The sequence below is a fragment of the Aquarana catesbeiana genome, linkage group LG07, assembly GCF_042186555.1.
Source record: "Aquarana catesbeiana isolate 2022-GZ linkage group LG07, ASM4218655v1, whole genome shotgun sequence".
In the NCBI taxonomy this organism is placed as follows: domain Eukaryota; kingdom Metazoa; phylum Chordata; class Amphibia; order Anura; family Ranidae; genus Aquarana; species Aquarana catesbeiana.
In genome coordinates, this window is record NC_133330.1 from 126,092,544 (window position 1) to 126,118,812 (window position 26,269).

A 26,269-nucleotide genomic window follows, 5' to 3' on the forward strand; every position below is an offset into this window, starting at 1 on the left:
TAGGAAATTCTCACTGTATGTAATCTGTCGGCGCTCGTCCCGCCCCCCTCCCTGTCCCCTCTAGGCTGCAAATGGGCATCGATCAGACTGCACTGATGCCAATGGTAAAGCCTGCTGCATTGATGGCAACAGTGAGGCTGCATTGATGTGGACTGATGAGGCTGCATTGATGGCACTTGTGAGGTCACAGATGGGCACTGATCAGGCAGCATTGATGGCAATGGTGAGGCTGCAGATGGGCACTGACCCTTATTTTGCTTCAAAGTTTCTTATTTATAATTTATAATAATTTTCCTGCTACTTCCCTCTTAAAATGAATGTGCGTGTTATACGCCGATAAATACAGTATTTATTTCAGGTACTTATATAGCGCCGTCAATTTACGCATCGCTTTACATATACATTGTACATTCACATCAGTCCCTACCCTCAAGAAGCTTACAATCTAAGGTCCCTAACTCACATTCATACATACTAGGGACAATTTAGACAGGATCCAATTAACCTACCAGCATGTCTTTGGAGTGTGGGAGGAAACCGGAGTACCCGGAGGAAACCCACGCAGGCACAGGGAGAACATGCAAACTCCAAGCAGGTAGTGTCGTGGTTGGGATTTGAACCAGTGACCCTTCTTACTGCTAGGTGAGGGTGCTACCACTACACCACTGTGCCACCCAGACATCACATTGGACACATTATTTAGACTCTTCACAACTTTAGCCATGATCTTGGCCTCTCTCACATTTGGGTTTGGGTAAGGTCCATACTTCCCATCATAGTCAGCCCTCTTCAAGATGTCCACCATCTCCACCCTCTCTACAAAGGTCATATTTGATGCCTTAAATCTCCTGCAGGATCAGGATGTTTCTGGCTCCGAGCTTTCGTCCTCCTCCTCGTTGCTGCTATTATCATGCACCTGCTCTGTTTCCGCCATGTGCTCTCCCCCACTGTGACGAAAGAGAAGGGGCAGGGAATGGACTAAAAAAGAACGTCAGGGGTGAGCGGAGTTTCACACATGCGCAGTGTATATAAAGCGTAACACGTGTGCGTGGTACGTACGATCTGTGAGCGGAGGAAGTAGTAGCGGAAGCACCAATCGTGATAACGAAGGTACAATTTTAACTTAACCAGGTAAAATTACTGCGCTATCCCCAAAAACTGTATACAGGAATATACAGTGTGTATATAATGTGAAAAATGTATAGCTGCAACTAAAAATGTGAGACACATCCACTGAATAAACCAAAAAAAGCAAAACTAGCTGCGCTGCAAATAATATGAAAATATAGTAATCACCTCTATATATACAGATATTGCACCCAATATAGTGTGACTAACAGTGAAGAATAAAACTTGATTGTCATCATAAATCAAATGTGATGAAATGACCCATGGATCAATGAACATATACAGTCCAATTCCAAAGTACATAGAGTAAAAAGTTCACTGGCAGAGTAATCTTTCAAAGGACGAAATGACAAGCATCCATGCTGTGTGCAACATGCGACCATATCACCCAGGAAAGCGTGATGACAGAAGGGTTCCTCCACCTATATAAATGCTGCCCCTTACCAGCTCCTTTGATCTCTTGTTAAGGAGATCGTGTAGGCGTGTAGGCGTGTAGGCGTGTGGCTATCTACCCCAGCCCCAGGTCTTTTATGCAGACGGATCCCAATGTGTCCCCTCACCGAGAATCCTCTAGATGATGGATGGGCACTCGTCCCTCATGAAGAAATGTATAAAAGAGGCTTCCATAGCGTAACACGTTTTAACCAATTTATTAAAATAATAAAGAAATGCACTTACAATATCGTAGTGTAAAAGACTCGTTTAAAACCAATAGCCGGCTGACTTCAGACTGCTGCCCGTCACTTCCGGGATCAGCGTGGTTAGTGGTGACGTCAGCACGCCGCTCCTCCCCAATTTTAACTTGGGCCTATACTGCTTATAGATTGAGGCCTATATTGGGACAAGATTAGGAGAGTTTAGCCTGATATTAGGGTTTGTTTTGTGTTGTGTCTTGCAGATAAAATGGATGGGTTCAAAGACCACAGCTTTCTCCCAATATTCCTAGACAAGTACAGGGAGCTGCCCTGTCTGTGGCAGGTCAAACACCCGCATTATAATCATAAACAAAAGAGGCAGGCAGCACTGGAGAAACTGCTGGAGTTGTTGCAGATGCAAGTCCCCAAGGCCATCCCCTATTTAAAAGCCAAAATCGGTGGCCTGTGGAGCACATATCTTAGGGAGCACAAGAAGGTCTAGGATTCCCAGAGATCAGGAGCTGCAGCAGATGATGTTTATGTCCCCAGGCTGTGGTACTATGAGAGACTGCATTTTCTGTCAGACCAGACTGAAGTCAGGGAATCCCTCTCAACCCTACCTTCCACTCTTCCTTCCACCCTTATCTTCCACCCCAGCTGAGGCTTCCGATGTCCAACCTAGTCTACAACCCATCTTAGCTCCTACCTCAATGAAAATAACCTTCTTGACCCCTTACAGTCTGGCTTTCCCTCGCAGCACTCCGCGGAAACTGCCTTACTAAAACTCACTAACGATTTAATAACTGCTAAAACCAACAGCCAGTACTCCATACTCCTACTGCTTGACCTCTCTGTGGCCTTTGATACTGTTGACCACCCGCTCCTTCTCAATAAACTACATTCCCTTGGCCTCCGAGATTCTGCTCTATCCTGGTTCTCTGCCTATTTATCACAGTGCTCTTTCAGTGCCACCTACAACTCTGTCTCCTCCTCTCCATTGCCCCTTTCTGTGGGGGTCCCCCAAGGCTCAGTTCTTGGACCCCTTCTCTTCTCTATCTACACCTCCTCCCTTGGTCACTTAATAACTGCCCACGGCTTCCAATACCACTTATACACTGATGACATCCAAATCTATCTGTCTACTCCTCACCTCACTCCTTCAGTCTCCTCTCGCATTACTAACTTACTAACTGACATATCAGCATGGATGTCGCACCACTTCCTTAAACTAAATCTCTCTAAAACTGAGCTATTAATATTCCCCCCCGCCCGTGCCCCCCTCCATGACTTTTCCATCAAAATCAACAATGCAACCATCAGTCCCTCCCCTCACGCCAGTGTACTAGGTGTAATCCTAGACTCTGACTTGTCATTTCAGCCTCAAATCCAATCGTTGTCAAAAGTTTGTAGAATTCACCTCCGTAACATCTCTATAATTCGCCCCTTTTTAACAAATGAAACCACCAAGCTCCTCATTCACTCCCTTGTTATCTCTCGCCTTAACTATTGCAACTCCCTTCTCATTGGCTTACCTCTACATAGGCTATCCCCTCTTCAGTCTATCATGAATGCTGCTGCCAGACTTATCCACCTTACCAACCGCTCAGTGTCTGCCTACCCTCTGCTCCAATCCCTACACTGGCTCCCAATCACCCAGCGAATTAAATTCAAAATTCTAACCACAACATACAAAGCCATTCACAACTCTGCCCCAAGCTACATCACTAATCTTGTCTCCAAATATCACCCAAATCAACCTCTTCGCTCTTCTCAAGACCTCCTGCTTTCAAGCTCTCTCATCTCCTCCTCCCATGCTCATCTTCAGGATTTCTCCAGAGCCTCTCCCATCCTCTGGAACTCGCTACCTCCATCTATCCAGCTATCCCCTACTCTTGCTACCTTCAGGCGATCCCTGAAAACTCATCTCTTCAGGAAAGCCTATCATGTCTCCAACTAATCTCCTACCACTTCCACCAGCTCATTCCCCACAGTTACAACCTTTTGTACCACCTGCCCCACCCTATTAGATTGTAAGCTCTTCTGAGCAGGGCCCTCTTAATCCTCTTGTATTTTATTGTATTATAACTGTATTGTCTCCCTTTTATATTGTAAAGCGCTGCGTAAACTGTTGGCGCTATATAAATCCTGAATAATAATAATAATAATAACCTGGGCCTTCCAGCCAGGAAGAAGTGGAGGAGCCCAGCTTGAGCCAGGTATAGCATTGTTCTACAGATTTCTTGTCAAAAAATAAATGATGTTTACTAGATGTTATTATTGATCACTAATTGCTGATTTAATAAAGGTGTTTACATATCAATAGACAGTAGTGGCCAAAAATGATTGGGACAAGAATGAAAAATGCTGGGGTCAGAATGATAGTCTTTTATATTTGTTAACATTTGATTTGCAACAGTCATGAGCTGAAAATTGTGTGTGATTGATGAACCAAAAACTAAAACTATGTCCTTTTTTCATACACAGGAAGACCTCAGCCAGGAGGAGGCTGTGGAATGTGGCACACAGGAGGAGGCTGTGGAATGTGGCAGCCAGGAGGAGGCAGGGGTTAGTGTCAGCCAGGAGGAGGTTAGTGTCAGCCAGGAGGTGGCCGGGCCCAGTAGGAGCCTCACAGAATCCCAGGTCCCTCCCCTCCGCCTTCCAACCAAAAGACCCAGGAAGGGGAGTAATGTGGAGGAGTCAGCGCTCAGGCTGATTGGGGAGGCTTCTGCGGCCCTCAGAACCACCCACATTCGTGAAGAGGCCTTTGCCTCCATGGCTGCCACCAAACTGCAGGACATGCAGGAGGGCCAACGCCTCATGTGTGAGGAAATAATTTATAAAACATTAAATATGGAGTTGAGGGGCCAAATCACACCCAATACCCACCTGTGTGAGGTGTATCATCCTCCTCCTGCACACCTCCAACACCACAGCCACAGCCTGGAAGGAAGAGTGGAAGGAAGACAAGAAAGTGATGACCTGGGTTCAGTCTGGTCTGACAAAAGATGCAGGCTCTTGTATGACCACAGCCTGGGGACATAGATGTCATCTGCTGGTGTTCATGATCTGTTGAACTTCTGCACCAGATTGTACCTTAGATAAGGACTCCTCAGGCCACCAATTTTGCGTTAAAATAGTTGATCTCTATTTCAGCAGTTTCACCAGCGTTGCCTCCCTCTTTATTTGGTTATGACCCCTAATAAAGTTTTTTTTTTAAACTAACACTAACACTTAAACGGCCCCTATAAGAACAAAAAAAAAATTCCTTTAACAAAGCGCACTGTGGTGCCGGGCGCAGTGCACTATGGGAAGTGCCATGTCAATGCAATCACGTGGTGCTTCATTTGCGGGCTTTTAACCCGCCTTACAGCTCAATACAAAGCGCCGAGTAGCTTCCGCCCGTAAAATCAGTGTGATTCTATGGGCGGAAGCATTGCTTTTCAAATCTTGAGGTCACTTCTGGATTTCGTGAAACAGACAAAAGCAGGAAGTGACGTCGGCAGCTCCGTTCTTCGGCCCGAGTGGAGCTGCAGGAGGAAGGTAAGAGAGCACGCCGCTACTCAGCATGAGGGACGGGTTCCGGTCTGGTTTATCTAGCAGTCACAAGGAGGGTGAGCTCCAGCACAGCACAGCTGCATCTGTCCCTCTCTTCCCCATTCCCCACCTCCTGTCTCACACTAACACACAGAGTGAAGCCACCTCCGAGTGCCTTCCTATACACAGACAGAGACAGAGGGGGAGGAGAATGAACACAACATCAACAGGACGTGCTGATCTGAGGTGAGGTCTGAATATGACACTTGCAGGGGAAGGGGGCAAGTTATCAAAGAAAGATACTCACAGTGATTTGGGGGGCTGGAAGAGGATGCCGTATGTGCTAGGGGCCACTTTGGGAGCAGAGAAAATTTGTGCTAGAAGGGGGGTTGAATATAAAATTAGACCCCCCTTCTAGCACAAATCCTCTCTGCTCCCAAAGTGGCCCCTAGCACATACAACATCCTCTTCCAGCCCCTCAAATCACTGTGAGTATCCTTCTTTGATGACTTGCCACCCTTCCCCCCTTGTTCAAAGAGATGCTGGATGCTATTAAGGAGACAATCATGGTGTATGGAATCAGTGGACGCAGTGGCTGCGATTGATGGCACAGAGGCTGCAATTGATGACACAGTGGCTAAGTTTTAATGACACAGTGGCTGCAATTGATGACACAGTGGCTGCGTTTTGATGACACAGTGGCTGCGTTTTGATGACACGATGGCTGTGATTGATGAAACAGTGGCTGCGTTTTGATGACACAGTGGCTGCGTTTTGATGACACAGTGGCTGCATTTTGATGACACAGTGGCTGCGATTGATGACACAGTGGCTGCATTTTGATGACACAGTGGCTGCAATTGATGACACAGCGGCTGCGTTTTGATGACACAGTGGTTGCGTTTTGATGATACAGTGGCTGCATTTTGATAACGCAGTGGCTGCGATTGATGACACAGTGGCTGCGTTTTGATGACACAGTGGCTGCGTTTTGATGACACAGTGACTGCGATTGATGACACAGTGGCTGCAATTGATGACACAGTGGCGGCGTTTTGATGACACAGTGGCTGTGATTGATGACAAAGTGGCAGCATTTTGATGACACAGTGGCTGCGTTTGATGGCACAGTGGCTGCGATTGATGGGTTTTTTTCAGAATTTTTCAGTTTGTTTGCACCCCCCAAAAAATTTTAAGCACCAGGTAACTTGACACACAAAACACACCCAAAACAAATATGGAGATCACCAGAAAAAAAAGAAATAAAAAAACAGGAGATCTGGACTAAAAAAGCAAACAACAAATAATAAAAAATCTAAAAACATAAAACCCAAAAAATTATTCGGTAGATCTGACGAATAAAAATATTATATTCATGAAATCACGAGAAATAACGAAGAAATAAGTTTGTGAGAACTCTGTGTGAATATGAGCAGCAAAACAACTTCATTCTTCTAGCATTATAAAGAAGAAGAGAGTGCTCTGCATTAAATAATTTAAAACATTGCAGCGTGACGAAAGTGCTATATCCATTACGACCGCTAATTTTACCAGACCGAGCACTTCCGCCTCGGAATTTATTCTGAGCATGCGTGGCACTTTGTGCGTCAGAATTGTCAGAATTTAAGCGAATGGATTTTGTTGTCGGAAAATTTTATAGCCAGCTCTCAAACTTTGTGTGACGGAAAAAGTCTGATGGAGCCCACACACGGTCGGAATTGCCGACAACAAGCTTCGATCGCACATTTTCCGTCGGAAAGTCCGACCGTGTGTACAGGGCATTACACAGGGTCATACACGGGAGAGCAAGCAGAGGGAGCTGGCAGCAAGACAGGACAGGGAGAAGGTAACAGGAGACAGAGAGAGCAGGTGGGAAGGGATCAGGCTGTAAGGTCGGGATCAGGAAACAGGATGCAGGAACACTGGAACACAGGTCAGGGGCACATGGAGACAGAACACAAGGCAGGAATGAAGAGCAGAGGCAGGGTTTTAAATACACATCCTGCAACAAGCATCAGGTGATGACTGATTACATGAGATGATCTTTTGGCTCCTGAGAGACACCCACTGGTGGACACCAGAACTGCAGCCTATGGATCTGAGAGACACAGTGCCACCAGCAGGTGAGTCCTTTCCTGACACTGTCAAGGAAATACAGTAAAACCTTGGATTGCAAGCATAATTCCTTCTGGAAACATGCTTGTGATCCAAAGCACTCGTATATCAAAGCAATTTTCCCCATAAAAATAATGGAAACTCAGATGATTTGTTCCACAACCATTTATTCATAAATCCTTCAGTTTATAGTCTATAGTTTATAAAAAGATTATAGCAATGTGATAGGTTGTGTAACCATATAATGTCCATTCACAAATAGCAGACTCCACAAGGGGATTGGAAGCAAGATCAGCAGGAGCTACAAAGTATAAAAGAGAAGAGAGTGCCTCTAAGTGTAGAAATATGGTTACATTTAATAAAAGTACAACATTTAGCAACTCACATGTTTGTGGAATAAAACAGGCACATCTAAGTATGCAGGCATCTGGGGTAAAGCTGTCAACATAAAGGTAATGATAACTGTAAACGCATATACAAAAGATGCATACAATACTGGGGGTATATAAAGTTAGCCAAGCATAAAGTCCATGGCCATAGTAACGGCAGTCCAGGGGTTAATATAGTCTCTGGCCGTTCAGAATATGAAGAGCTGACTAGTGGGGTGGTTGGTCCTAAAGGCGGCTGCTGTCCTCAGAGAGCTGGCTCTGTGGTATTGCAAGAGGGGGTGGAGAAAGGAAGCGCCACCTGAGTGTAGTATTAATAATAATAATAATATTAATAATATAATATTAGTAATATTAATACTACACTCAGGTGGTGCTTCCTTTCTCCACACCCTAAAGCTGTCAACATAGACCGTCCTTCGCAACCACCAGCTCTCACCGATGTCAGTCTGCAATCATGACCGGGAAGATGACCCTGCAGTAGAGCGATCTGAAAGCGAGGCTTGAAGTGCTCGTGGAGCGCAGCATGGAAAGGATGACGTCAATGGCGGTGTGGAGGACGGTCTATATGGACAGCTTTACCCCGGAGGCCTGCATTCTTATGCCCCGTACACACGGTCGGACTTGCCAATGGGATAACCTCCGTTTGCATTTCCGACGGAAAGATTTAGAACATGTTCTCTAAGTCCATCGGAAATGCCGACAGAAAAAGTCTGATGGGGCATACACACGGTCGGAATATCCGACCAAAAGCTCCCATCTGATTTTTTCTGTCGGGAATTCCGGCCGTCTGTATGCGGCATAAGATGTGCCTTTTTTTATCATCAACCACGTGAGTTGTACCTTTGTTAAATGTAACCATATTGCTACACTTGGAGGCACCTCTCTTCTCTTTTATACACAGTTGTGATATGACGCTACTTGTATATCAAGACATCGCTCGTTTATCAAGTCAAAATTTATTAAAAAAAATTGCTTGTCTTGCAAAACACTCTCAGACTAAGTTACTCTCAATCCAAGTTTTTTTCTTCAAATATTATTTTACTAACCACTTGAGGTCCAGGCCATAGCCGAATGACGGCCACAGCGCGGACCTCAATTTCCGAGAGGCCGTCATGGGACGTCCTCCCCTGTGCACGCACGGAGACTCGGATGATCACAGATCCGAGTAAGGGGCCAATCCCGGCCCCTTATCATGTGCCAATGACAGCTGATCACATGATGTAAACAAAAGTTCATTAATTGGTTTCTTTTTCTCCTCACACTGACAGCGTGAGGAGGAAAAAAAAGCCGATCACCGACTTATGTTAAAGGGACATCGGTTCCGAAGAGGAAGGAGGCACATATGCCTCATCTGAGCCTGCCAGTGCCATCTGTCATCGCCACCTGCCAGTGCCCAGCTGTTGCATCTATGAATGTCCACAAGTGCCACCTATGAATGCCCACAAGTGCCACCTATCAATGTTCACAAGTGCCACCTATCAATGCCCACCAGTGGTGCCAATCAGTGCCACAAAGCAGTGCTGCCATCAGTGTAAGCAATCTGTGCCCATTATTGCCACCCATCAGTGCCCATCACTGCCACCCATCAGTGCTCATTACTGCCACCTATTGGTGCCCATCAGTTCCGCCTCATCAGCGTACATCAATGAAGGAAAAAAATTACCTGTTTGCAAAATTTTATAACAAAATATTAAAAATATATAATTTTTTTTTTTAATTCGGTATTTTTCAATTTTTTTAACAAAAAATAAAAACCACAGAGGTGATCAAATACCACCAAAAGAAAGCTCTATTTGTGGGAAAAAATTGATAAAAATTTCATTTGAGTACAGTGTTGTATGACCGCACAATTGGCATTCAAATTGCGACAGCGCTAAAAGCTGAAAATTGGTCTAGACAGGAGGGGGTTTTAAGTGCCCAGTAAGCAAGTGGTTAAACCTCAGGAAAGGGCGGTGCCTCAATAATACAATATTAACAGTCATCAAAGACGAGGTCACAGCCTAGTGTCATCAGATCACATCAGACAAGGATGTAAACAAGAACGAGTATACGTGTGCAAGCGATCTTTTTCCTAAACATTTTGCATTTTTATATATCAACTTATCACTTAATTAACTTGTGTAATGTGATCCTTCTAGAAATAGGGTCATCCAATCCTATTTTCCAATTTTCCCTTAATGAATGGGAGAAGAAAGAAAAGAAGGAGGGGGGATATAGAGCGTAGCAGCTAGAGATAAGAGAGAGAAGGGGAAAGGTATGGCTGTCCAGGGCTACTTTGATTTTTGCTTGCATGCAGAGGATGTTCCATATGAAGCTTGTCCTTCTTTTGAGAATATAAACATATTCCAAAGATCCCATGTCTTTTTGTATATCTCATGTTTGTTTTGTGCTCCTTAGCCAGGTCACAGTGGTTGGGGGGTTTTTGTTGCTTCCAGAACAGGGGAATGCATGACTTAGCGGCATTTAATAGGTGTCGCAGAATGGATTTTTTATAGACTCTAGTGGATATTGTTGACACATGTAACAGAAAAAACGCTGGTTCATTCGGGATTGAAGGGTTTGTAAATTTTTGGGAGATAGTTCGGACAGTCGTCCAAAACTCTGTCAGTTTAGGGCAAGTCCAGAATATATGTAAAATTGTCCCTATTTCTTTTTGGCATCTCCAGCAGAGTTCTGATGTGTCGGGAAAGATGGTATGTAGACGACTAAGGCGTCAGATACCATCTCGTCAGTACTTTGAAGTTGGTCTCTTGAATTTTGGTGCACAGCGATGATTTGAGGGCAAGACCTATTATATTTTGTTTTTGTGGTGTTGTGAAGGTACATTGGAGATCAGTTTCCCATTTTGCTAGGCATGGTAGTGGTGGTTTTTCGGGGGGGGTGTTCAGGATTGTGTACGTTTTGGAGAGAACTTGGGGCAGTTGATCCGTCCCTGAGCAATACTCCTCGAAAGTGGTCAACTGTCTATTGAAGTTCAGAGGATTGGGTATAGAGTGAAGGAAATGGTGTATCTGTGCTGCATTCAGGAACGTGAATAAATTTAATAAAAATGAATGTATTACCTAAATTCACATATTTATTTCGACACTCTCCCCAGTGGATCCCTAAATCTTTCTTTGCAAGGCTACATCGTATTTTCTCAGCATTCATATGGAGATCAAAGCCCCCTAGGTATAGCTGGGCAACATTGGTACGCCCAACCTCCCAAGGTGGCCTGGCATGTCCAGATTTCCATAAATATTACTTGGCTTCTCAGCTAGTAACTACGGCCTGGTGGCTTAACCCAGATACCTCAAATTCTGCTACTCAGGTAGAAGCAGCAGTGCTGGGATCCCTAGAGGCGCTGAAATTTTTGATCTTTCGGGGCCCTCGTGCTCCATATTCATTGACACCATCTATGCTTACCACGCTACGTGTATGGGGAGAGGGCCTCAAAATTGAACGATATCCCCTACAGGCAATATCACCTAATGCTCCCCTCTGGTTAAATCCCACTCTGGAGCATTTCTATTCACTACCCGACCCCTATGCTTGGACTAATTTTAAGATAAAAACAGTGACACAGATCATTTTGGATAAATCTTTGATTTCTTTTTCCCAATTAATCTCTGATTTCAATATCCCTCAGTCGTATTCTTTTCGTTTCCTTCAACTCTCCCATGCCTTCAGCTGTCAATTCTCAGTCTCTCCTCTACAACTAGTCCAATCTGCCTTAGAGAAGCTTCTTAGGTTGGATTGCACAAAGAATGCCGCATCTAAATTGTATCTTCACTTAATAACTGCCTCTCTCCCTGATTTAGAGAAATTAAGATCAAAATGGTCTAAGGATATCCCTGAACTTAATGAGGATGATTGGGATAATATATGGGACTCTCCCTTCAACTCTCTAGTCTCCTTGAGAGACAGACTTATTCAGTTTAAGATAGTCCACAGGGCATACTACACCCCCATATATTAAATAAAATTAATTCAGACTCTGCTCCTGGCCTGTCAGGAAAGGGTCCATCCGCTGGTAAGATATATCGTTTGGCATGCAGTACTGGGGTCCACCAGCAGGTGTCTCCTGGCAGTGTTAAACTGTCAGGAGAATATTTCCCTGCTGGTGTCATTTCATCTTTTGGCCGCAGTACTGATGTCCACCAGCGGATGGATCCTGGCAGTATGGAGCAGACAACACTCCCTGCGCTCAGGTGTGACTTGAGTCAATCATAGTCAGTCCTATAAATACCCGGCAAGCCCTCATATGCTTGCCTTGGTATCTTTCTCTCTGCGCCCTGACCTTGCTGCCTGTATCCTGATCGTGAACCTGTTTCTGTCCTGCTCTGCTCTGATCCGATCCCTATCCCAAGCCCATCCTGTTCTTGTCCCTCCTGATTCCCTTGGATCCCTGTCCTGCAGCCTAACCATCCATCCTCTCCCTGTCCTGCTGGTTTCCCGTCCTTGCCCATCTGCTGACCTCCCTGTGTATGACCTTGGCCTGGCTTTGTTTACGATTCCGGTATCTCCTTTTACTTGTATATATTGTTGATTGTAGTGGGTTTGTTGTGTTGGTTTTGCACTGTTTATATTCCTTTTACTTGTCACTTGTTTAATAAACACCATTATTTCACTTACATGCGTTTCTGGTTTCCTCTGTGCAGTCCACACGGTCTGGTCTACTAAATCCTCTGACAGTATACCAAGGCCATCCCTGACCAGACGTGGCTGCATTAAGGAAACCATCCTGGTTTGTCGGGTCTGCTAATATGGATTTCGATGAAATCATTTATTATTCTCTGCTAGCAGAAGAGGATGGTGAATATTGTCGCCAGATTTTAAAAGGGTGGACTAGTGACCAGCTGATGGAAACTATCCGATCAGCTCATTCCCTAGTGGATCAGGGGTATATGTCTTTTGAAGATGTTCAGACCCTGATCCAGTTATGTGCAAAACCAACCCTGTCATGCATTCCCGAGGGAAGTGATGATTTTTCGCCCCCCTTCAATTATGGCCAAGTTGAATCCCTGGTTTGGTTGTTAGAGGATGATTCAGCCTATTTTATGGAACATTATTCCTCCTGTTCACAGCAAGTGTTGTCCAATTGCATCCAGTCGGTGCAATCCTTGATTAGTCAGGCTGTGTGTGAATCAGTGTTTGTTCAACCTGTGCTGCAGGCATGGTCAGATCTCCTGTCTTTAGCTAAGCCACAATATTCCAGCTCTGCCATTAATCATCTGCCTTCCCAAAAACCTATCTCCCCGTCACCTATGGCAACCTCAGCTACAGCCCAGTTTAATCAGCCCCCTACCAAATACTACCACCCAGTCTACAAGTGTCGCACCTATCCTGCCTTCAATCCACCTGTCTCTTCTCCTCCACCTGTAACAGTCCCACAAAACCCTTCTCTAGCTACAGTTCCTTGGTCTTCCTTCGATCCAGCTACCTTTTTTTCTTACAGCCCTGCACCTACATACAAAACTGCACGGGCTAAACCAAAAAAGAAACAAAAATTCTTCCCGACCCACACCATCTTGCCAGTAACCCAACCTGCTCCTGCTACCCAGCCGGATGTCTCGATGCCTGCCACCCAGCCTGGCGTTCCAGTGCCTGCCACCCAGCCTGGCGTTCCAGTGCCTGCCACCCAGCCTGGCGTTCCAGTGCCTGCCACCCAGTCTGGCGTTCCAGTGCCTGCCACCCAGCCTGGCGTTCCAGTGCCTGCCACCCAGCCTGACGTTCCAGTGCCTGCCACCCAGCCTGACGTTCCAGTGCCTGCCACCCAGCCTGACGTTCCAGTGCCTGCCACCCAGCCTGACGTTCCAGTGCCTGCCACCCAGCCTGACGTTCCAGTGCCTGCCACCCAGCCTGACGTTCCAGTGCCTGCCACCCAGCCTGACGTTCCAGTGCCTGCCACCCAGCCTGACGGTCCAGTGCCTGCCACCCAGCCTGACAGTCCAGTGCCTGCTGACCGGTCTAATGACCTTATGTCCATGTTCCAGCCTAAAGTTTTGCTACCAGTGTTCCAGTCTGATGTGCCCGCTTCCCAGTTTGATGACCTTCTGTTTGTTGTCCAGCCTGATGCGCCAGTGTCTTCTACTCAGCCTGTTGTGCCAATGCCTGTGCCTGCTGTCCAGTTTGAGGTCCCAGTGCCTACTGCTCAGCCTGACATCTCAGTGTCCATGTTCCAGTCTGACGCTTCAGTGACTACTGTCCAGTCCGATGTACCTATTGTTCAGCCTGGTATGCCAGCACCTGCTGTTCTGCCCGGTGTGCCAGCGCCTGTGTCTGCCGCCCAGTCTAAAGTTCCAGTACTCGCTGCCTGGTCTGATGTCTCGGTGCCGGCTTTCCAGTCCGCTTTCCAGCCTGATGTGCCAGTGTCTGCTACTCAGCCAGTTGTGCCAATGCCTGTGTCCGCTGCCCAGTTTGAGGTCCCAGTGCCTGCTGCTCAGCCCGAAATCCCAGTGTCCATGTTCCAGTCTGACGCTCCAGCGACTACTGACCAGTCCGATGTACCTGTTCAGCCTGTTGTGCCAGTACCTGCTGTTCTGCCTGATGTGCCAGCGCCTGTTTTTGCGGTCCAGCCTGAAGTTCCAGCACCTGCTGCCCGGTCTGATGTCTCGGTACCCACTTTCCAGCCTGATGTGCCCCCTGTTCAGCCTGATGAGCCTGCTTTCCGATCTGATGTGTCCATCCTCCAGCCTGATATCCTGGTACCTGTCTTCCAGCCTGATGTCGTGATGTTGGTATCTCAGCCTGAGGTTTCGGTGCCAGTGTCTCAGTCTGAAGAATCGGTGCCCGTTACCCGGTCTACTGAACTGGTGCCCGTTACCCAGTCTGCTAAACCAAAGTCCGTCACTTTGCCTGTCAAGCCAGTATCCGTTATCCGGCTTGCCGAACCAGTGCCCGATGTCCAGCTCGCTGAGTCAGGGCCTGTTACCCAGCCCACTGGGCCGGGGTCCGTTAACCAGCTTGCTGAGCCGGTGCCTGTAATCCGGCCTGCCCTTACGGTGCTCGCTGTTCGGCCTAATGTTCCAGAGCCGGCTGTCCATCTCGATGACCCGGAGCCTGCTGTCCAGCTCGATGACCCGGAGCCTGCTGCCCAGCTCGATGACCCGGAGCCTGCTGCCCAGCTCGATGACCCGGAGCCTGCTGCCCAGCTCGATGACCCGGAGCCTGTTGCCCAGCTCAAGTTGTTCCTGTCTGCTGCCCAGCTCGGCTTGTTCCTGTCTGCTGCCCAGCTCGGCTTGTTCCTGTCTGCTGCCCAGCTCGGCTTGTTCCTGTCTGCTGCCCAGCTCGGCTTGTTCCTGTCTGCTGCCCAGCTCGGCTTGTTCCTGTCCGCTGCCCAGCTCAATGACTCTGACATGCCAGCCGTCTGCCCGGATGTGCTTGACGACCAGCCTGAAATGCCTTCTTCCACCATTCTGCCTGATGCCATAGACCATGGACAATTAAGACTAGTTAGAGCGTCCGGAGGCCGCTCCTTTAGGGAGGGGTACTGTCAGGAAAGGGTCCATCCGCTGGTAAGATATATCGTTTGGCATGCAGTACTGGGGTCCATCAGCAGGTGTCTCCTGGCAGTGTTGAACTGTCAGGAGAATATTTCCCTGCTGGTGTCATTTCATCTTTTGGCCGCAGTACTGATGTCCACCAGCGGATGGATCCTGGCAGTATGGAGCAGACAACACTCCCTGCGCTCAGGTGTGACTTGAGTCAATCATAGACAGTCCTATAAATACCCGGCAAGCCCTCATATGCTTGCCTTGGTATCTTTCTCCCTGCGCCCTGACCTTGCTGCCTGTATCCTGATCGTGAACCTGTTTCTGTCCTGCTCTGCTCTGATCCGATCCGATCCCTATCCCAAGCCCATCCTGTTCTTGTCCCTCCTGATTCCCTTGGATCCCTGTCCTGCAGCCTAACCATCCATCCTCTCCCTGTCCTGCTGGTTTCCCGTCCTTGCCCATCTGCTGACCTCCCTGTGTATGACCTTGGCCTGGCTTTGTTTACGATTCCGGTATCTCCTTTTACTTGTATATATTGTTGTTTGTAGTGGGTTTGTTGTGTTGGTTTTGCACTGTTTATATTCCTTTTACTTGTCACTTGTTTAATAAACACCATTATTTCACTTACATGCGTTTCTGGTTTCCTCTGTGTAGTCCACACGGTCTGGTCTACTAAATCCTCTGACATGGCTGTTGGCGATGTGGGGAGATTCCTGGAGACTTAACCCATATATTATGGACTTGTCCAGCTATCGTAAGGTATTGGGAAGAAATACTAGCTTTTATATTCAAAATAACATATATCCCACTGCAACGATCAATGCCAATATGTATTTTAGGTCTGATAGAGCAATTTATTCCTACAACAGCAGGGCGCACTTTGGTGGGGCTGCTTTTGTTCTATGCTCGTAAAGCCATAGCTCTCAGCTGGAAGAAAACCACCCCCCCATCGCTGACTTTGTGGAAACAACTCATTAATAATAGCTTACCATTATACAAAGAAACATATAGAAATAGGGGTTGTCTCCTCAAATATGAAAAGGTTTGGTTCAAATGGCTCACGGACCCCTCTACAGCCTCAATAGCCTCCTAGAGGAATATGACTCTTTGCAATCTCTCCATTAGTTATTGGGCTCTAGGTGTACATATGTAACACGGGATGACACCTTTCTCTAAAATTAAACTGGCATAGGAACCAGATATGACCAGTGTATGTATGTATGTATGTATGTGGGGTTTGTTTTGTTGTTTTTTTTTTTGTTTCTTTTTTGTTTTTTTGTGTTTTGTTCGCTATGTATATAGTTTCTTTAATTGCTGCAAATATTCATTTTTGTTTGTTGTCTGTTTTTTTGAAAAGTAATAAAAACGTATATTTAAAAAAAGGAACGTGAGCTGAAAGGGTCCTGTGGGGTCCCCCAGCTCCGCTATGGTGGGCCATTTTCCTTCAGTCACAAACCTGGAGGCCTGTTCATAGTTGTCCCGTAGCGTTTTAGTGTCAAATATATTTTTATTATTAACAATATCAAAGAATATTTATACACAAACATTGGTAGTCAGTTATTGATGACAAAGACATCATTGAATATTTCTTAGTCCAGCATACAGTGCTTGGTTAAATCTTGCGTGGAAGGGGACTATCATCAACCGGTAATACAGTATAGTAATAGACTTTCTATAAAGACTTATAAATTAGTCTAGGAGAGACTGTAATCACTGACTATAAGGTCATATCAGAGTTCAGAAAAGCAAGGAGAGGGAAAAGAGAAACGAAAGGAAAAGGAAAAAGAGGGATAGGATATGGGGGAAGGGGAGGGGCGTGGAGCAGACCCCGGCACGGCAGTACATGCAAAAAGTATTAAAGATGAACAAATGTGTCTAATCTCCGGTAGTCAATAAAGTTTTCAAGGCGCCTGATGTTGAGTATTCAATCCAGATAAGCCATAAAGTTTTGAATTTATCAAAAGTATCGTTATCTAAGGCCAACCTTTCCTCCATGCGCATAATGTCATTCATTGTCGTCACCCACAAAGTAAGTGGGGGTTTAGTGGGGGTTTTCCAAAATAAGGGTATGATTTGCCTGGCAGCCGATAAAAAAAAGCGTAAAAGGGAACGTTTCTGTGAAGTGATGGAACCAGGGAGCATGGACAGTAATGCTATTTCTGGGGAGGGTGGCAGGGGTTGATCATAGAGACTACTATAAATGGAGAAAATCTGGGACCAAAGTGGTTGAATAGATGAGCAGTTCCACCATATATGTAGGTAACTTCCATCTTCTGAGCCACATCTCCAACAGGAGGATGGGACCGAGGGGAAAATTTTGTTGAGGGATTGGGGGTCCCTGTACCATCGGGAAAGAATCTTAAAATTTTTTTCCTGTGTATAACAGGAAATTGAGGATTTATGTGTAAAGTAATATGATTTTTGCCAATCCTCTGAATGAAGTTCTCTTCCCAGTTCCGTGGCCCACCTCTTGGTGTATGAGGGGGGTCGGTTATGGAGTAGTGTAATTTGTATCGTGTATAGGGTGGAAAGTAAATGTCTGGGGGTTTCCGCTAGGGAACACAGTTGTTCAAATTCCGTTAAGGGTCTGTGGATTTTGGATGTGGAGAACAGGTCAGAGCAATAGGAAGATATACGGAGGGCTGTGAGCCAATTACCTTGTGTATTTGGGAGGATGGGTGCCCCAGAGGTAGGGTTTACAAATGATCTCGCTACAGGCCATATAGAGCGTAAATATGGGCCAATTGTGGTAGTGCCTTCATCCTGAGGGAGTGCGGGGTGGTCAAATAGGGAAGTGAGTGGAGAAGGGTCTGAGGATAGGAGGGTCTGTATGCCTTTCTTATACCAATAGTGTAAAGCTGCAATCGTCAGTGGGGAAGTAGAGGAGAGTAAATGTAAATGTCGTCCGTATCCCCAAAGCAAGGCCCTGAGATCCAAAGTGGTTAGATCCTGTTCCACCATGGTGGATGCTTTGGGGAAAGGGCGGGGAAACCATTCTAAGACCCGGGATAACAATGCAGCTCTATGGTACTGCTCATAGTCAGGTAGGCCTACTCCGCCTTGTATTTTGGGATATGTGAGTAAGTTGTGGCGAATGCGGGACATGCCATTTTGCCATATGAATCTTATGGACATAGAGCGGAGAGACGTGAAAAATTGTTTAGGGACCAGAATAGGAACGGTTTGAAATAAATATAGCAATTTTGGTAGGGTGTCCATTTTCAATGTATTAATGCGCCCAAACCAAGGTAATGTGGAGGGGTTCCATGAGTCTAATTCCTTTCTAATCCTGGTTAGAAGGGGTATATAATTTAAAGTATAGAGATCAGAGAGATTGGTAGTAATCGTGATCCCTAGGTAGGAGATGCCTCTGGAACCCCATTGGAAGGGAAAATTAGTCTGTAGTTGAGTGAGGGTGGTACTGGGTAATGATATGTTTAAGGCCTCAGTCTTAGACATGTTCAGTTTGAAGTTGCTAAACTGTCCAAATCTACGAAATTCGTACATCAAGGAGGGCAGAGTAGTGTGAGGGTGTTGTATATAGACTAGTAAATCATCTGCGTAAAGCGAGAGTTTGTGTTGAGATGAGGGTGTCTGAATTCCTACTATAGATGTATTTTGTCTAATGGCTTGGGCTAGGTGTTCGATCACTAAAACAAAAAGGAGGGGAGACAGGGGGCAGCCCTGTCGTGTGCCATTTGAAATCTGGAATGAAGCGGAGGAGGAACCATTGACCAGAACTGATGCTGAGGGACGTGAGTATAGGGCCATGACCCTAGAGACAAAAGTGGAGCCAAGTCCAATCTGTTGCAAAGAGAGGCGTAAAAAGTCCCAATTGACCCGGTCAAAGGCCTTCTCGGCATCAAACGAGAGCAGGCAAGCTTTTAAGTTGTGTTTTCGGATATAGGAAATGAGGTGAATAGTCTTTGTGGTATTGTCCCTGGCTTCTCGGCCAGGGACAAATCCCACCTGGTCTCTATGTATTAGTGATGGTAGAATAGGGGATAGGCGGTTAGCCAGGACCTTGGCGTAAAGTTTAATATCCAGGTTAAGGAGTGAAATGGGGCGATAACTGCTGCATTGAGCGGGGTCTTTACCAGGTTTGGGTATTACTGAAATATTAGCTGCTAGGAGGTCTCTAGAGGGAAGATGGTTATCGTCTATAGAGTTAAACGCGCTAGTTAGTAACGGGGTCAGATGTTGAGCAAAGTATTTGTAGAATCTCGGGGAGAACCCATCGGGGCCAGGGCATTTACCATTTTTCAGGTTTTTAATAGCGGCAGTGAATTCCTCTGTTGTAAGGGGGTCGTCCATGGTAGCTGTCTGTTCAGGGTTTAGATGTGGTAGAGCTGTGTCAGAGATGTAGTCTTGCATGGAGGATAGGTGTGTGTCGTTAGTAGGGGTCGTCCCGTTTGGAGTGTGGAGATTGTATAAATTTGAGTAGTATTGTTTAAATGCGTCAGAAATGCCACTGGGATTATTAATTTTTCGTTGGTCAGATGTACAGATTTGTGGAATAGGTCGGCGTGGGGGGCGAGGATGGAGAACTCTCGCAAGGTGTTGTCCACATTTGTTGGCTAGAGTGTAATGTCGGTTGCGTCCTTGGTCTCTGGCTATAAGGGAATTAGCATCGAGTAAACGGAGCAGGTCTCTGCGTGCATTAGATAGGTCAGTATATGTTGCAGGGTCTAAGTCTCGCTTATGTGTAACTTCAAGCGTTTTAATCAGAGATAAGAGACGTGAGATATCGGCCATTCTGGCTTTTTTTAGCCGAGAGCCATGCTGGATTAGTGTTCCTCTGATTACACATTTCAGAGCTTCCCATTTGGTGAGGGGATTAGTATCATCTTGGCGGTGATCTGTAATGAAGTCACTAATCGTTTTTTTAACTGCTGCAACACATACCGAGTCAGTCAATAAATTGTCATTAAGTCGCCATGAGGACCTAGTGCGGGATTTTGGTGGATGTGCTAGGTTGAGGTGTATGGGAGCGTGGTCCGACCAAAGGATATTTCCTATGGAGGCCTTGAGTGGTATGTCTAGTAAGGATTGGGAGATTAAAAAGTAATCGATACGGCTATAGGATTTATGGGCTACTGAGTAACAACTGTAGTCTCTCTCTAGGGGATGTTGTATCCTCCATATGTCTACGAGCTGTGCCGAGTGTAGAAGGGATTTGATGTGTGTAAGGGTCGTGTGGGACATGGCTGACTTACCCGAAGAAGTGTCCACGGCTGGAGAAAGAGTTGTGTTGAGGTCACCACCTAGGATGACACAAGGACCCCCGAATGATAGCAATTTGTTTAGAACCTTGGATAGAAAGTTCCCCTGCTCCTGGTTTGGTCCATAGACATTAGCCACTGTAAAGATAGAAGAATTAAATTTAAGTTTGAGAAATAAATAACGCCCTTGCGGGTCTATCAGGGAGTCTAAGACTTCTGGGTGGAATGATTTATGAAAAGCTATAGACACCCCTTTGGATTTTGTATGGGGGTTCGTACTGTGGAACCATTGGGGGAAATGAGGGTTTTTGAGGGATGGAATCTCTGAACCCCGGAAATGCGTTTCTTGTAGAAGAAGGATTTTAGTTTTAGTCTTATGAAAGTGGTATAACACCTGGCTTCTTTTTTCGGGGGTATTGAAGCCTCTACAATTATAGGACGATAGAGTTAGATGCTCAAGTGACGACATAGTGGTAATGAGGAGAGGTAACAGCATATGTTAATAGCAGCCGCGCCGAGGTCCATCCAGCCCAAGGATAGAGGAGTGAAGTAAGTGGGTAGGTAGGGAAAGAAGAAGAAGTGGAAAAGGAAAGGGGTAAAGAGAGGGATAAAGTGAGAAAGAGAAATAGGTAAAAAGGTAAGCCACTGGGTAGTAGCATTAGGTAATCTTTTAAATGTAGAAATATTTCTGTAAAGTGCTTATAAACTAGCATCAATAAAGTGCGCAAACAGGCACTACAAGTCCTAAGGGGGGGAATGTGGTGAGCACCTAGAGCGCCTCCCGGTCCCGGGGTCCACGGGGGGAGTAGAAGCTGGTGAAAACATTATATAACCATCAACTTGTTGTCATAAGGTAACATGGTAAAAACATATAAATAACAACCTGTCACATATAACGGGTGTGCCCCCACATCCTCCCTAACAAAAAAAAAAAAAAAAACCATGTAAGCGCTGCTATTAGACTTTCACATATTAAGTCGTAGTTAGGAGCGAGTTCCTATATGGGTGGGGGGGATAAGTCATAATTAAAGGACCCATCCACCCCAGCCTTGTCCCCACAAAAGAGAAAAAATATATATTAAAAATAAAATAAACAGTAGATAATAATAGAGAAAAAATGGTGAAAGGATCATCCTGAAAAGGACATCCAATTAGGATAATGTGGGGGGACAGATAGGCATCTGCAAAAATGTTGATGCAAAAAAAAAAAAAAAAAAAAAAAAAAAAAGAAGGAGGGGGGGGGGAGGGGGGGTGTTGGATCTGTAGCACTACTAATGTAGTAGACAGGTAGGTAGTCCAGGGAGTTTTTTGCCACTTAACAGTGGTTCAAGGGTATGTGGCCTGCACCGCTTTCCTCTTCTTTCCTTCTTTGAGGGGAAGGAAAAAAAAGGGAAAAAAAGGGGAGAAGAGATCAAAAAGAACAATATAATAGTCACGGTGGTAAGGTAAAGATGTGGTGTCTGCAGGATCTAGAGACCGGTCAGCCGTCTGGAGACTTCTGAGGAGAGCTTCTTGGTCGCTTGTTCTTGTTCGTCTTCTGCCATTGTGTGTGGAATGGAAGTCCCGGAGTAGCAGAGGGAAGGGGCCAGTCTGGCAGGGAGATCTGGGGTAGCTCCAGGGTGCTCAGGAACCTTGGTAGATCTCCTAATGTGCGGAAAAGGGCCATTTTGCCTTCATGATGAACCCGTAATTGGAAAGGGAACCGCCATTGATATTTGATTTTTCTTTCCTGGAGGACAGATGTAATCGGTTTAAGTGCACGTCGCATGGCCAGAGTTTGACGTGATAGGTCAGGCAGCAGCATTACTGGGGTGTCATTCAGCCGAATGGAGTCCTGTGTGCTGGCTGCTTTCATGATCTCCTCTTTAACTTTATAAAAGTGCACCCTGCATAGTGTGTCCCGAACAAAAGAGGAATCAGTATTACGCGGGCCTGAGGTTCTATGAACTCTGTCCAGCTCAATAGGGGTATCTTTGGGTTGCTGTAGGATTTGGTTAAATATGGCAGTGACTGCTCCATGTAAATCGTTGTGATCTATAGCTTCTGGTATGCCACGGATTCTAATATTGTTCCGTCTGCTACGGTTTTCGATGTCATCCTGGTGGTACATGAGTTGTTGTAGTATGTTAGTGTGGGTATTAAGGATCTCTTCATGGGACTGTAAAGTGTTGCACATGCCGTCAGTGGTATTTTCTACATCTTCCATTCTAGTCCCTAGATCCCTCTTAAGCTCAGCAATCTCTTTCCTGTATGACTTCTCCATGCGGGAGACATAATGTTCAAAGTCAGTTTTAGTGGGTAAAGAGCGGAGGTAGGCATGCATGGATCGCATCTGCGACTCCATGTCCCACCCGTCCCCGGAGCACAGGGAGGCCTGTGAGAGGCTTTGGGGGCTGCGTGGGTGGTATAGTGGGGGCTCCATGTCTGTGAGGGAGGCTGAGCGGCCTCTAGATCGTACCTGTTCGGCGTCTGTATGTGAGGAGCGGGCCGGAGACGGAGGCGCCGTCGCCATCTTGGAGGCTCTCTGGTTCTGGTAGGCCGCGGAGGAACGGGTCACAAAGTTCCCCAAATCGCTCTGTGTCCGGTCACCGGCGGGCTTCGAGTGGTCCCTGGGCTTTCCTTTACCCATCTGGGCAGTCTTGGTAGCTGGATGGGTGATGGTAGAGGAGATAGGGCCCCGTGGAGATCGTCAGGACCGGGAGCTGCCGCGATGTGCGTCCTACAGCTCCATGCGCCAAGCCACGCCCCCTCCCGTAGCGTTTTAAATGAGGTTGGTGATAGCTCCGCGGGAAAGTTAGGGTTTCTGAGTATCGGGGTCAAAGGTAAGTCAGCAGTTGTCGCAGTTGTTGTTGCACGTTGGGAAGGTAACCTGGGAGCATTGTCACAGTGTGGTTCCAATCAGTGGGTGGGATTTTATTTCCAGGGGTAGTGAGTCGTAGCACCATAACGCGCCTTTCAAGGGGATAGTCGACTGGTTCTGTTCTATCTGTACCCAAAGTTTTAAGTCAGAATGTCGTCCCCAATCGATGACTCTACCTAGATGGATTGCTTGATAGTATTTACGAATGTCGGGTAGTGCTATGCCTCCGTAGAGTTTTTGGGGGGATAGCTGGGTTCTTGGTATACGTGGCTTTTTTTTTGCCCAAACAAAGCGGGTAAACATGGCCTGGACTTGTTTGAGATAGGAGAGATGTATTTGAATCGGTAGGGCTTGGAAGAGATATAAAAATTTTGATAGAATACTCATTTTTATTAGGTTACATCTCCCAAACCATGAGTGAAGGCCTGTGTGCCATTTGTCCAATAGGTCCTTAGTTTTGGTTAGTAATTGTGGGTAGTTGTGAGCAAATATACAGGAAAAGTCAGGCGGGATGTATGTGCCTAAATATTTTAGAGTGGATGTGGTCTATTTAAAACGGAAGTTGGATTGTATGATTGGAGTTATGTGTGGTGGGAGAGCTATGCCCATTGCTTCCGATTTGGTGACATTTATTTTTAGGTTAGATAGTGCTCCATATTTATCAAATTCTCTCAGGAGGTTGGGTAGTGAGATTGTCGGATTTGTCAGAGAAAAGAGTAGGTCACCTGCATAGGCAGAAATTTTATGTTGGGCTGTACCAACTGTCAGTACTGGTTAAGTCTAATAGTGGACAGAAATGGTTCTAGGGAGAGGGAAAATAGTCTCGTCCCATTCTTTATAGGGAATGGGTCGGAGAGAACTCCATTATCTTTCACTTGAGTGGTCGGATTTGAATAGATCCCATTAATCCATTTGAGCATCCCCTGTCCCAGACCAACATGTTTAAGTACTGATAATATAAACGACCAGTTCACCCTGTCCAATGCCTTTTTGGCGTCGATGTTCAGAAAGATACATGGGGTGTTTGTAGTCTGTGCAATATGTAAGAGATTCAATACCTTGGTCGTGCTATCCCTCACCTCTCTGGTGGGGATAAAGCCCACCTGATCGAGATGTATCAACTTGTGAAGATGTTGTGCCAATCTGGTAGCTAGGATCTTAGTGAACACCTTAAGATCTATGTTTAACAGGGATATGGGTCTGTAACTACGGCATGATGTGGAGTCTTTCCCTTCCTTGTGTATTATTGAGATGTGTGCCCTCAGGGTATCCCTAGTGAAGTCAGAGTCAGAACTCACTGCATTAAAAAGTTTGACCATATGGGGTCCTAATAATGGGGGAAGTGTCTGATAATATTGTAAGGTATAGCCATCCGGGCCAGGGGCTTTACCTGGTTTCATTGCTCCTATGGCTTGTTGGATTTCCAGCAATGTTATTGGGGAGTTTAGTTCTTCCCAGATTTCAGGGGAAAGGGATGGGATTTGAGATGACGCCAGATATTCTTCTATGTCCACTTCGGATGGAGATTCTTGTGGCAAGTTATACAAGTGGGAGTAAAATTCTCAAAATTCTTTTGTAATTTGTGTGGGAAGGACCATTTTGTGGCCTTCAGAGGTGATGATTTGGAGTATGTATGTGGAGAGTTTGTGGTCTCTAACCATCTTTGCTAATAATTTTCCGCACTTGTCACCCAATTCATACATAGCTTTGCGGCAGTACTGTAAGGCCGCTTTAGCTCTATAATGTAGCATATCTGTGATCTGTCTACGTAATAATGTGAGTTTGTTCTCTGAGGAGGAGGATGGAGCATGTTTGTGACAGGCTTCTGTGGTCGAAAGTTCCTGTAAGTGCTGGGTTAGTTGTGCATTGCGTTCCAGTTTGATACGGGCGCCGTGCTTGATAAGGACCCCTCGTATAACTGTTTTGTGGGCTTCCCAAAGGATGCCCAGGTCACAGTCTGGTAGTCCATTCATCTGAAAGTAATAGTTTAGTTCTTTTGTCACATCCGCCAGCACCTTGGGGTTTGAAATAGGCTTTCATTAAGTCGCCAAAAGTGATGTCTAGGTGAAGATGTATCAGAGAGCGTGTATGTCAGGAAGATGGGGCCGTGATCAGACCAAGTTATATTTCCTATTGATGCGTGTAGTTGTGTATGAGGGATCAGAAAATAGTAAATTCTGGTGTAGATTTTGTGGGGTTTGGAGTAGGTGTAATCACGTTCACCTGAATGTTGCAGACGCCATACATCTATCAATTGGGCTCTGTGTAATGATTTGGCTATTCGTTTCAGGGAGCTTGGGGAAATAGAGGATGTACCTGAGGAGGTATCTGCTGTCGGGAGTAGAGGTGTATTAAAGTCCCCACCAAGGATTAAGTGTCCCATTGTGAATTCCATAAGTTTCTCATGTGCATTTTTAAGGAATGTGTCTTGGCCTTCATTGGGGAATATATAGTTGCTAAGGCCACCTGTGACTCGCCCATAGATCCCTTCAGGAACACGTATCATCCCGCTGGATCTATGAGAGAGTCTTGGTATTTCCAGGGGAGCTACTTGATAGCAATATGGAGACCCCTTTTGACTTGGCCGTCGGCTTAGTGAAGTGATATCTGAAAGGGTAATACCTATTGCGAAATAGTGGAAGTTTGTCTTTTTTAAAGTGAGTTTCTTGGATAAATGCGATGTCAGTATAGGATCGCTTTAGGTCATGTAGTAGCATGCATCTCTTTTCCAGTGTATTGAGACCCTTTGCATTCAGTGACATCACTTTTATGCTGTCCAGCACCATAGCTTGAGGGAAGGGAGATGGGAAATTGCACTAATTCTGGTATTTACTAAGAATGTAAAGCATGTAATCCCCAGAAGGGCAACCAAAGGCCTCCTAAGGAGATATGCTAACCTAAGTGGGGGAGG

The 26,269-nt window shown here is 45.9% G+C and overlaps 1 protein-coding gene across 1 annotated transcript in view; it reads right to left on the bottom strand.

Annotated features, from left to right (window-relative positions):
- The window catches only part of POLDIP3 (DNA polymerase delta interacting protein 3), a gene marked incomplete in the record, with an annotated part of 573,953 nt that overhangs the window by 544,046 nt on the left and 3,638 nt on the right, over positions 1-26,269 (bottom strand).